Below are 12,525 nucleotides of genomic sequence, written 5' to 3'. Positions count from 1 at the left end.
GGAAGAACGTATCAAGTGGGGTACCATAAGGCTCTGTTCTAGGCCCAGTGTTGTTCAACATTTTTATAAATAATCTGAATGAAGGAATTGATGGAAAACTGATCACATTTGCCAACGACACAATGCTAGGAGGGATAGATAACACTAGGGAAGAGATCAAAAAGATCTAGAAAAACTTGAACAGTGGGTGGTGACTAACAGAATTGTATTTAACGAGGAGAAATGCAAAGTCCTACATCTGGGCAAGAAAAATGAAAAAAATCACATACAGAATGGGAGGAATTGAGCTAAGCAGGAGCACATGTGAAAAAGACTTCGGTATACTAATAGATCATAGACTGAATATGAGTCAACAATGTGATGCAGCAGCCAAAAAGGCAAATACAATTCTGGGATGTATTAAGAGAAGCATAGAGTCTAGATCACGTGAGGTCATTATCCCTCTCTACTCTTCCTTAGTCAGACCTCATCTGGAATACCGTGTCCAGTTCTGGGCACCCCAATTTAAAAAAGACATAGACAAACTGGAGCAAATTCAGAGAAGAGTTACCAAGATGGTGAGCGGTCTGCAAAAAATGTCCTATGAGAAACAGTTAAAGGATCTGAGAATGTTTAGCTTGCAAAAAAGAAGGCTGAGAGGAGACTTAATAGCTGTCTGCAAATATCTGAAGGGCTGTCACAGTGCAGAGGGACCGGCCCTATTCTCATTTGTACAAGGAAAGACTAGAAGCAATGGGATGAAATTGAAAGGGAGGAGACACAAATTAGATATCAGAAAAAACTTTCTGACAATGAGGGTGATCAATGAGTGGAACAGGTTACCATGGGAGGTGGTGAGTTCTCCTTCAATGGAAGTGTTCAAACAAAGGCTGGACAAATATCTGTCTGGGATGATTTAGTGAATCCTGCATTGAGCAGGGGGTTGGACCAGATGACCCTGGAGGTCCCTTCCAACTACCATTCTATGATCTATTACCAGACTGGTGGCACTGGATTGGCAGAACATATAATAAGTGAGTCATGTTTCATTCATTTTTTGGAACACTTACAAAAAAATCTTGGACAACCCATTTAATATAGATGTCATATTTACAGGCAAAAAAGGTATAGGTATGTGGAATAGGAACAGCGCTGGGAAGAGTAGGGGCACATCTATTTTGGGTTCAGAAGGTGCAGTGGCTGTCAGAACCGGCAACTCTCGGGGCCGCCGTGCCCGCACCACCGGTCCGGCCACCCGGGGTGCAGGAGCGCGGCGCAGAGGTACCCCGGTTCTTGTGATCTCCCCGGGCCGCTGTAAGACTGGTCGCCGCCGGGTTGCTAGGGAGGCAGCTGGTGCTTCTAGTGTCCTGACTACCAGGCTGGCTTCCCTAGTAACTGTCTGTGCAGCTAGACTGGGGGCGTGTCCCCAGCACCGCCCTGATTAGCCCTGCTGCTGTCAGGCTCCCCGCCCCAATCAGCTTCTGGGGCGGGAGCGCTGACAGCATTTAAATAGGTGTGTTTTCCTCTCAGGCCTCGCCAGTGTTAGTTTGGTTCTCCAGCTGCACCCGCGTTTATCCTGACTGCTCTTGTGACCTCGGCTTTTCTGACACCTGCTTTTGGACTTGACTACGTTTTTGCCTGACCCCTCCGTACTGCGTACCCTCTTGTTGCCTACCCGGATTGTCTGACCATTCTACCGTTGCTTGTCTCAGTGTCTGTTTGTCTCCCGTGTCCCGCTTCCCTAGTGAGGGTAGGGACCGTCGCCCAGTTGTCGCCCTGGGGGTTAGCCCAGGGGGGCAAGTAGGCAGGGACAGGGGTTGCGGGATATCTCAGGGACCCCCATATCCCGGACACTGTCCTGACAGTAACACTGGCCCAACTAAGGTCAGACCCTTGCATCCGCCCGGCAACTTTGAGCCCCTCGATGGAGGCCGTGGCGGCTGTAGCGAACCAGGTCCAGGTCCTTACGACCCTTGCCCAGGACCTAACAGCCCGCTTGCAGCCACGGGAACAAGTGGCAGCTGCGGGCCCCATGCAGCCCTCGTCCGCTCCAGGAACGATGTCAGAACCTCGAGCCACGCTTCCGGATTGCTTCTCCGGAGAGAGAGAGCAGTTTTTTGCATTTAGAGAGAGCTGCAAGCTCTACTTTGATCTCCGCCCCCACTCCTCTGGTACTGAATACCAGAAAGTGGGAATCGTAATTACCCGCCTGAGGGGAGAGCCCCAAAATTGGGCTTTCTCGCTACCAGCTGGCTCTCCAGCCCGACTATCCCTTGACGCCTTTTTTTCCGCCCTGGGTCAAATTTATGACGAACCCGACCGGGCGGGCTACGCAGTCTCCAAACTTCTGGCCCTGCGCCAGGGTTGTAAGATGGCGGAGGACTACTGTTCCCAATTCCGTCAACATTGTACGGAATCCCGGTGGAACGATGCCGCCCTAAAAGACTTATTTTTGACCGGTCTGTCTGAGGGTCTCAAGGACCTACTTGTGGCCCACCCAGAGCCTAAAACCCTGGAGCAAGCCATGTCGCTGGCTATTCGAGCCGACCGACGTTTGAGGGCCAGACACGCCGCTCGGACCACCCCACTCCCCACGTCTACTTCTTCGACTGACCCGACCTGTTACCCTCCCACCACCGAGGCCATGGAGCTGGGAGCCGTGAACCCCGAGCAACGACGGGAACACCGCCTGAAGAAGAACCTCTGCTTCTACTGTGGGGAGCCGGGTCACCGCATTGCTACCTGCGCTAAGAAGCCACGGCAGGAAGAACTCCCGCTCCTAGGCAGTTGTCGGGGGGACTGTCTAGGAGCCAAGGTACTCCCTGTGTTGTCCAAAATGTTAGTGCCTTGCACCCTAGAATTTCATGCTTTCCACCGTACTGGGCAAGCCTTTGTTGATTCGGGGGCTGCGGCTAATTTCGTTAACTTTAATTTCGTTGCTCAACTGTCCGGGGTTTTGTTACGTTTAGAAACTCCGATTCTGGTTTCAGGAGTGGACTCCACTCCTTTGCAAGCAGGGGTGGTTAATCTGGTGACCCCTGAAGTAAGGTTTACTATAGGAGCCTTACACGTGGAAACCTGCACCTTTCTAGTGATGAGAGATTTGTCTGTGGACGTCGTCCTAGGCCTCCCCTGGCTCCGGGAGCACAACCCGGTAGTAAATTGGGACACGTTGGAACTGGTAAAGTGGGGTCCCCGCTGTGCCAACCACCTTCGTGCGGTGAAGGTGGGAATCTCCACCTGCGAGGGGACCCCCCTACCAGAATACCTCTCCGAGTTTTCTGACGTGTTCTCCAAACAATTATCTGAAGCTCTGCCCCCTCATAGGGAATGGGACTGTAAAATAGACTTGATTCCTGGGGCCAAACTTCCTAAGGGCCGCATTTATAACGTTACGGTTCCAGAGAGAGAATCCATGAGGGACTACATCCAGGACAGCCTGGCCAAGGGGCACATCCGGCCCTCAGAATCCCCGGTGGGTGCCGGGTTTTTCTTCGTTGAGAAGAAGGATGGGGGTCTCCGGCCCTGTATTGACTATAGAGAGCTAAATAAAATCACAGTCCGAAACCAGTATGCTCTTCCACTCATTCCTGACCTCCTCAACCAGGTCGCTGGTGCCCGATGGTTTTCCAAACTTGATCTCAGGGGAGCATACAACCTCATCCGCATTCGGGAGGGGGATGAGTGGAAAACCGCCTTCAATACGCCCCTCGGGCATTTTGAATACCTAGTTATGCCTTTTGGATTGTGTAACGCCCCCGCCATTTTTCAGGGGTACATGAACTCAGTGTTTCAGGATATCATGGGGGTGTTCGTGGTTGTATATCTAGACGACATTTTGATTTTTTCCTCCGACTTGCCGAGTCACCATACTCACGTTCAGACTGTGCTAGCTCGACTCAGACATAACAAGCTGTTTGCTAAACTCGAGAAATGTGTTTTCGGGGTACAAAAGATATCATTTTTGGGGTATATCATCACGCCATGCGACTTCCAGATGGATCCTGAAAAGGTGAAGGCCATCACGGAGTGGGCCCAGCCAGGGTCGTTGAAAGCCCTTCAACGCTTCCTCGGCTTCGCCAACTACTATCGCAAATTCATTAAAGACTTCTCCGTGGTGGCTAAACCTCTAACGGACCTCACCAGAAAGGGGGCAGATGTGAGGACCTGGTCTTCTGAGGCTCTGAGGGCCTTCAATACCCTAAAGGCGGCGTTCTCGTCTGCACCTGTCCTAGTACAACCGGATCTGTCCAGTCCTTTTGTGGTGGAGGTAGATGCCTCTGAGTTTGGTGTGGGAGCGGTACTGTCCCAAGGTCCCTCCACTCTCACCAACCTTAGACCGTGTGCCTATTTTTCTAGGAAGTTTTCGTCCACCGAACGGAACTATGATATAGGCAACCGGGAATTGCTGGCGATTAAGTGGGCTTTTGAAGAGTGGAGGCATTTTTTGGAAGGAGCCCATCACCAGATTACGGTACTCACTGACCATAAAAACCTCACTTATCTAGATTCCGCTAAGAGGTTAAATGCTCGGCAAGCCCGCTGGGCCTTGTTTTTCTCTCGGTTCAATTTTGTGGTTACCTATAGACCCGGTTCTAAGAATGTCAAGGCTGATGCCCTGTCTAGGAGTTTTGGTTCTCCGGAACCTTCCGAGCCGGAGCCTGAGAGCATTCTCTCCCCTGGGGTGGTCCTCGCTGCTGTCTCCTCCGACCTTTCACCTCTCATTCACGCCGCTCAACAATCTGCTCCTGAAGCCCTTCCGGAAGGCAAATTATTTGTCCCGTTGTCACTGAGATTGAAAGTGTTAGAGGAGACACATGCTTCAGTCCTAGCTGGACACCCCGGTATCAGGGGTACTCTGGAGTTAGCGGCCAGACTCTATTGGTGGCCGCACATGGCCAAGGATGTACGGGTATTTGTGTCCGCGTGCCCGGTTTGCGCAAGGGGGAAGAACCTCAGGAGACGTCCTGAGGGGCCTCTTCTGCCCTTGCCCATTCCGTCCAGGCCATGGTCCCAGTTGTCCATGGATTTTATTACTGATCTGCCATCCTCGCTGGGGAATACGGTCATTTGGGTAATAGTTGACCGTTTCTCCAAAATGTCTCATTTTGTTCCACTTGGCAAGTTGCCTAACGCCAAACTTTTGTCTGAGATGTTCATCAAGGAGATTGTTCGGTTACATGGGATCCCCGAGGATATTGTGTCTGATAGAGGGGTTCAGTTCGTCGCTCGCTTCTGGCGAGCCTTCTGTAAAAATCTAAACGTTAATTTGTCCTTTTCCTCCGCTTTCCATCCCGAGAGTAACGGACAAACGGAACGGATGAACCAAGAACTTATCCAGTATCTGCGACTGTTTGTCTCTGATAACCAGCATCAGTGGGCCAACTACTTACCTCTCGCCGAATTTGCTATTAACAACCATGGTAACTCGTCGACCCAACTGTCACCTTTTTTTTGTAACTATGGGTTCCATCCCCGGTTCTCGCTTTCTACTCCTTTGGTCTCGAACAATCCGGCCGCCGACATATCCGCCGAAGAACTGTGCACAGTTTGGGCCCAGGTTCGTAAGAACCTTCAGGGTTCCCAAGAGAAACTGCGTAAATACGCAAATAAAAGACGTACTATCTCTGCACCTTTTGTGGTCGGGGAGCAGGTTTTATTATCATCTAAGAATCTGAGACTTAAGGTTCCCTCCCTGAAACTTGCTCCTCGGTTCATTGGCCCATTTACGGTTTCTCAGGTTATCAACCCGGTGTCATATAAGTTGGCACTTCCTGACCCCTGGAAGGTCCACAAGGTTTTTCACAAGAACTTGCTTAAGAAGTATGTGACTCCAGTTCTCCCCACCCAGAACCCGCCTCCTCCCTCTCTGGTACAGGGGGAACTGGAGTATGAAGTAGAAAGGCTTGTGGATGCCCGACGGGTTAGAGGTGGGCTGCAGTACCTGGTCCACTGGAGAGGATTTGGCCCTGAGGATAGGACGTGGGTCCCTGCCAGGGACGTTCATGCGCCACGCCTAGTCCAGGCATTCCACAGGGCTTTCCCGCTTAAGCCCGCACCTGGCCATGGGGGTCCGGTGTACCCCCGTAGAAGGGGGGGTACTGTCAGAACCGGCAACTCTCGGGGCCGCCGTGCCCGCACCACCGGTCCGGCCACCCGGGGTGCAGGAGCGCGGCGCAGAGGTACCCCGGTTCTTGTGATCTCCCCGGGCCGCTGTAAGACTGGTCGCCGCCGGGTTGCTAGGGAGGCAGCTGGTGCTTCTAGTGTCCTGACTACCAGGCTGGCTTCCCTAGTAACTGTCTGTGCAGCTAGACTGGGGGCGTGTCCCCAGCACCGCCCTGATTAGCCCTGCTGCTGTCAGGCTCCCCGCCCCAATCAGCTTCTGGGGCGGGAGCGCTGACAGCATTTAAATAGGTGTGTTTTCCTCTCAGGCCTCGCCAGTGTTAGTTTGGTTCTCCAGCTGCACCCGCGTTTATCCTGACTGCTCTTGTGACCTCGGCTTTTCTGACACCTGCTTTTGGACTTGACTACGTTTTTGCCTGACCCCTCCGTACTGCGTACCCTCTTGTTGCCTACCCGGATTGTCTGACCATTCTACCGTTGCTTGTCTCAGTGTCTGTTTGTCTCCCGTGTCCCGCTTCCCTAGTGAGGGTAGGGACCGTCGCCCAGTTGTCGCCCTGGGGGTTAGCCCAGGGGGGCAAGTAGGCAGGGACAGGGGTTGCGGGATATCTCAGGGACCCCCATATCCCGGACACTGTCCTGACAGTGGCATTTGGGCCTTTGAGCTTTAGGGGACCCATACAGTCTCCCTTCCCCATATGAGTATACAGTACTATGAACAAAACATTATAGCTAGGGGGGCCTGATGTATTGGGGTGCATCAGCTACAAGTCACACATCTGGAAGGAGGATGTTTCCTTCACAGGTTTTAAAACAAATGTCAATGGAACATTTTAGGAAAATAACATACATGGTTTTTAGAACAGAGACGATTTCTTAGGAATACATCTGCCAATAAAAAAAGATGAGGGCACAGATATAGAATACAACAGCAGAAGAAACAGTTTTCAGCATAATAGATAGAAATAGCAGCCAGTGACACAGTGTCCAGAGGCCGGGGAGATTCTAAGCACTTACATTGATTGCAGACAGCAGTGATGGAGGTATAATTGAGTTGTATCAGTAGAGGCGTTTAGAGGCGATAATAGCTTGTGTTAGAATCGTATCTGAGCATCATTTATCTCAGAAGGAAGAAGTTTGGTTGTCTAAGAAAAGTGTGAAGTACCAGAAACAGAATATGTAGGTGTAGGATGGGGATTGGCACATGTGTAAGAGTGTAGACTGCTACCCCGCTTCCCTCTTACTACTTACAGAAGCTTACAGAAGCCTGGCTGCTGCTGCTAAGCTCTGCCCCCTGACAAGGACCCAACAGGGAAAGCACAGACTTTGATAGGGCGATCGGAGTGCTGGGATCAAGTCCCACATCCCTGTGACACGGCGGGGCAAGAAGGGGAAGAGAAGTCTCAGAACACTAAGCTCCACCCTTCCATGATGTTACTGCTGAACTCTGCCCCCTAGAAGGAGCCTTAAAGGGGTTGTCTCGCGAAAGCAAGTGGGGTTATACACTTTTGTATGGCCATATTAATGCACTTTGTAATATACATCGTGCATTAAATATGAGCCATACAGAAGTTATTCACTTACCTGCTCCGTTGCTGGTGTCCCCGTATCCATGGCTCCGTCTAATTTCGCTGGCTTTTTGCTTTTTTAGACGCGCTTGCGCTGTGCGGTCTTCTGCCTGGTGAATGGGGCCGCTCGTGCCGGAGAGCTGCTCACCGCGTCGTCATCGTAGCTCCGCCCCGTCATGTGTGCCGATTCCAGCCAATCAGGAGGCTGAAATCAGCAATGGAACGCAAGGAAGGAGAAGAAAATCCACGGTGCACCATGGGAGAAGACCCGCGGTCCACCGTGGGAGAAGACCAGCGGCGCCATCTTTAAAAGAAGAATAGAAGAAGCTGCAGAACGCTGATGCAGGTAAGTACAATGTGCTTTTTAAAAACTAACCCATGCTTTCTTTTTAACAGGGCAGAATGCGGGGGTAAGTGAAAAAAAAATTTTTCCGCTTTCGCCGCGAGACAACCCCTTTAAGTTTCTCGACCACCCTGTCACTACTATAAAAGGTTTTTTGGAGGTGCATCACAGCTTAGGAGAGTGCAGGGACTGTGACTTTGGGAGGAGGGGCTGCAGCAACAGCATTAGAAAGAGGCAAGATAGTTTGCAGATCTGTTGGGGAACCGCAACAACAGGTGCAACGGCCTGCAGAGGAGCTGCACTGTGTAAAGTTGCAGGATGCCCAGGAGACAGAGAAAGGACTGAGTGTGTAGTGGTCCAAAGTTAGTGGGGCACCTCCATAATGTTTTGTGTCTGTCTCACGTCAGTGTCTTGTGTGGGGTATGCATTAGATGTGTATTGCACTTCTGCAGTACTGAATAGGTTAATGTCTGGGTCATGTCTGAAAAATGTATCGTTTTGTGAGTCATGTGACTGTGTTTTATATATGTATGCGTTTGCAAGAATGTGTGGGGAGTTGAGGTTGTTGTGGTTCTTGCAGAGGCAAGTCAGTGAGTGAGTGAGACAGACACTGGTCGGTCCATGTGTGAAGTATGGAGGAGGCCAAGCGATGGTCTGATGCTCAGCCTGGGCTCAGCCTGCCCAGGGAACCTCAGTGTTGCTGAGTGCTGAGAGAGAGACAAGCAGCTTCAGAGCGAGGAGGGCACAACTAACATGAGTGTGAACCGGTAGAGAGTGAGAGAAAGAGTTGCTGAGAGCAGGATCGCACAGATAACTTGGACTGTGGATCATCCGAGATACTCCAGGAATCCTCCCTGTTACACCACTCTGAGTTGTTGTATCTGTGCCAGGACTGTTGATGTGGTTTGGACTTTGTCAAGTTTGAGTAAACGGACATTACCGACCATTCCCGGATTTGTCCAGAAAGTTTACTCTGTGTGTGAAGGTGGACTACTTTATTTCATCGTCAAGTTTCACTGCAGAGGACGGAACGGTGGCATCACGTGTGACAAATAGACTCAAGGTAGCCTGTGGTTACTTCCCCTGTGACTTCACCCATCGTGGTCGGGTCCCAAGCTACTCCCAGGGGAGGAGATGGTAGAGCCTAGTGACAAGGTCTTCTTCTACCCCACTATCTCGTCGTCTGTGGGCCCACTGCTCGGATGCTGCAAGTGGAGCAGCGCTGAGGAGAACGACACCAGATGGCAGCGTGGATCCCCAAAAGGAGAGGACCTGCATTACAGCCCTAAATTGGTGAAGCATCTGGAGTGAAACCAGGAGCAAAAAGAACCATGCGGTTGTGGGGTCGCGCTCCTGATATGGGACAATTTGGGTCTTTTAAAGCCGCACCTCCTGCATACCAAATTACAAGTGGTGCTGGCCTCCATCTGATAGGTGTAGATAACCTGAGGGACCAAAATAGTTAGACAGCAGGCCTGCTGTGAGGTAGGGCAGAGACAGTTGTGGGTGAGCAGACGGATCTGTAGTATTCGAAATGTTGCTACAAGTTCCAGCTGGAGTAAGGGTAGACTGAGCTAGTGGTCTTAATAAAAATCGAGCCTGGGATCTCATAGACACTGTTATCGGAGTCTGTTGAAATTGAATTACTGATTTACCGCGACATGGGGAGTGAAGTGTTGATCTGTAAAGTACGAACTGTGTATTATGTTGCTTAAGTTGTATTTCTGTTCTGACATTTTGACTGCATCATTGATACTGATTTGTTTGTATCATTTCATATTGAGCACAAAGTGTTATTAATCCAAGGTGTTGGTTAGCCATAGTTAGTGATAGTGATTCTACGGTAAAAAGTAAAATTACACATTTGTTAATCTAACATTATTCTCCTGCATTATTTTTCCTCCAAATATTGTTTATTTTTGTAACTCTGTCTGCTGCATTGTATCCGAACGTGTGATGGGACACTGCCGCCTGCGACACATTGCCAGAAGGAAATTCAAGATCCTCCAATGCGCATACACAGGTTCAGTGTAGTATGGCACAAATGCAACATTTTGGATGACCCAGGAGGCATCGTATACCTCAATCAGGGAGAGATGGCTTGGGTTAGAGCTGAAAACACTTGACAGTTAAGTTTACTCCCTGCTGGCACTTCAATCCTCATCATCTGCATATGGCGTTACTGGTGCAAACAAGCTCATATTTAGAAAGGTTTTTACATGTCCTAGAGTGGTAGGGGGCACTTTACTGGAAGTAAAAACTGATGACAGGTTCCCTTTTAGGAATTGGAGACTCGCTGTAGAGAGCAACTCTTGCTTTGGATGACCCGGTACCTTGGTACATCACATGAGCCTTGTGGTGGTAAAGAAAAACTGAACACTTGTTGTTGGATTTTTCAATACATTCTAGCTAATAGCTGGAGGTTCTAACAGCAGAAAACACTGTTATCAGCTTATTAGTGGGGAACCCTTCTAACAGGAGTGCATGACCCAAAGAGGACAACCCCTTTAAAGAGGCTGTCAGGTTACTGGGCAATAATCCCCCTATAGTGCCCACTGTACTAAAATAACAAAAAAAGCAGTACTTACCCCTCTTCTGCAGCCTTCATCCAGTGCAGCAGCCCCACTGTGGTCCCGATGCTTGCTGTGGCAGATGATGTCACTGGAAGTCACCTGACGGCTGCCAGTCAGAGGCTGCAGATTCACTGTTCTGAACCACTGACATCATGGCAACCAGGAAGTGAGCACTAATGTCAGGTGAAATGAATTGATTGACAGCAGTGGTCAGGTGATGTCTGGTGACATCTTTTGCCTCGACAAATACCAGGACCACAGCGGGGCTACAGCGTTGGATCACAGTGGCAGAAGACGGGTAACTACTGCTCCTTTTTTATTTTAGCACAGTGGGCCGTATAGGGGGAATGTTAAAATATGCTAGCAGCTGTGATTTGTAGAACCAACTACACATTATTTCATATTCATAAGACCTCAGGAAACTTCTTAGTTTTGCATGGAAGTTCTGAGTCTAAAATCCTCTTCTACAGATTCCTTTTACCACTTGCCTTAAACTATACTGTGCATTTGTTAGGGGAATCCCTTTACAAAATATTGTGACATCTGGGTAATTAGTCACTCACTAGGAATGCCATCTTCCAGCATAAGGCGGTTGGAACATCAAGTAAATTCACTTCAACACCATTTTTTCAATTTGGCTCCTGCCTGTTTTCAGCAACAGCTGGCCCTCTGCTCTCTTACATATATGTCCCTCTCGAACAGTCAGCCCTAGTGCCCAGAACTGCACAACCATTGAGCTACACGGGGTGCAACCCTTACCCTGTCGTGCACTACGGCTCCCAGATGCCTTTTGTATCCCCCGTTTCCTCACCAGACTAGGAGCCACAACTGAGAGTCTCATATCTCTTTTAAACAAGCCCTCTCAGGTGGAACTTAAACAGCCAGCTCCAAAGTAGAGAAAACCCTTTCTCTATTTACCACTTTTCCAAAATCTGGCCCCTTAGTGGCTCAAACATCCCACTAAGGTGGCTTTTCTGCCATGAAATACATACAATATTTGCAATATTGCTATATAGATCTATTAGGAAATTGATAACTGATAAATGGAGAATGCTAATAAAAGAAAACATTTCCCTATATGGACCATATGTAGATGTAGCTAATGTTAATTGGACACTTAACCCTTTCCAATCCAATTTGTATCCTGGTTTTCTTAGGACACTTACTCTTTTTCTGCCATTATACAACAGCGCTATATGCTGGCTAAACCCAGTACTGCATGAGGTGACACGTTGGATAGGCTCCGACAGCAGAGAGGCTGGCAATATACAGTAAGAGAACCCCGACGGATGTCTTCAAACATCGGAGCCGTACAGCCTTAAATCATAATGTCTTCAGACGTCAGACAGTGGATTAGAAAGGGTTAATGTGTTATGATAACTGGATTTATAAGATTGTAGCACATTGTATTTGTTATCATGATGTGTCCATCATCTTAACGATAGCCACATCTGTACTTCAATTATATCACTGCTTCTGATGTAGTCAGATCACCGAATCATCTCGATATCTAATTCTTTTTTTGCAGATAGTTTTTTTTTTCACCTTTCAAGCAGTTCATCCGGTTACACAAACTATCTGCATATTTAGCCGCTGCCAAGTCCTCACTGATCAAATTCCCGTATGACCTTGATAGTGACCAAGCGGAGTCCTCTATTCTGCATCATGGAAATCACAAAAATCTACCATTAAACAAGTGTAGTCCATGAAGGTAAAGTCCTTTGCTCTGTGGTAGACGGACACATCTGTAGGATGTTATATAGTGTTTCCGGTGAAACTTTTTATACTCAGTCATCAGAATAAGCTGAAATATTATCCTCTATCTGCATTCATTAACTACCATGATACATTTCTGTGCTGCACATCTGACAGTATGGCGTTTCCTCTGAATAGGGAGATGTGGGGATATGATTTATGTGTCAGGCGGATTCCTGAGGTTTAG

At 49.0% G+C, this 12,525-nt stretch overlaps 1 protein-coding gene across 1 annotated transcript in view; it reads right to left on the bottom strand.

Moving 5' to 3' along the window:
* The window catches only part of CALB1 (calbindin 1), a 129,812-nt gene that overhangs the window by 24,284 nt on the left and 93,003 nt on the right, over positions 1-12,525 (bottom strand). The gene's annotated exons all lie outside the window — the stretch shown is intronic.

The sequence above is a fragment of the Eleutherodactylus coqui genome, chromosome 9 (assembly GCF_035609145.1).
Source record: "Eleutherodactylus coqui strain aEleCoq1 chromosome 9, aEleCoq1.hap1, whole genome shotgun sequence".
NCBI lineage: Eukaryota > Metazoa > Chordata > Amphibia > Anura > Eleutherodactylidae > Eleutherodactylus > Eleutherodactylus coqui.
The sequence above is the reverse complement of the archived record's forward strand: the minus strand, read 5'-3'. Positions and strand labels throughout refer to the sequence as shown.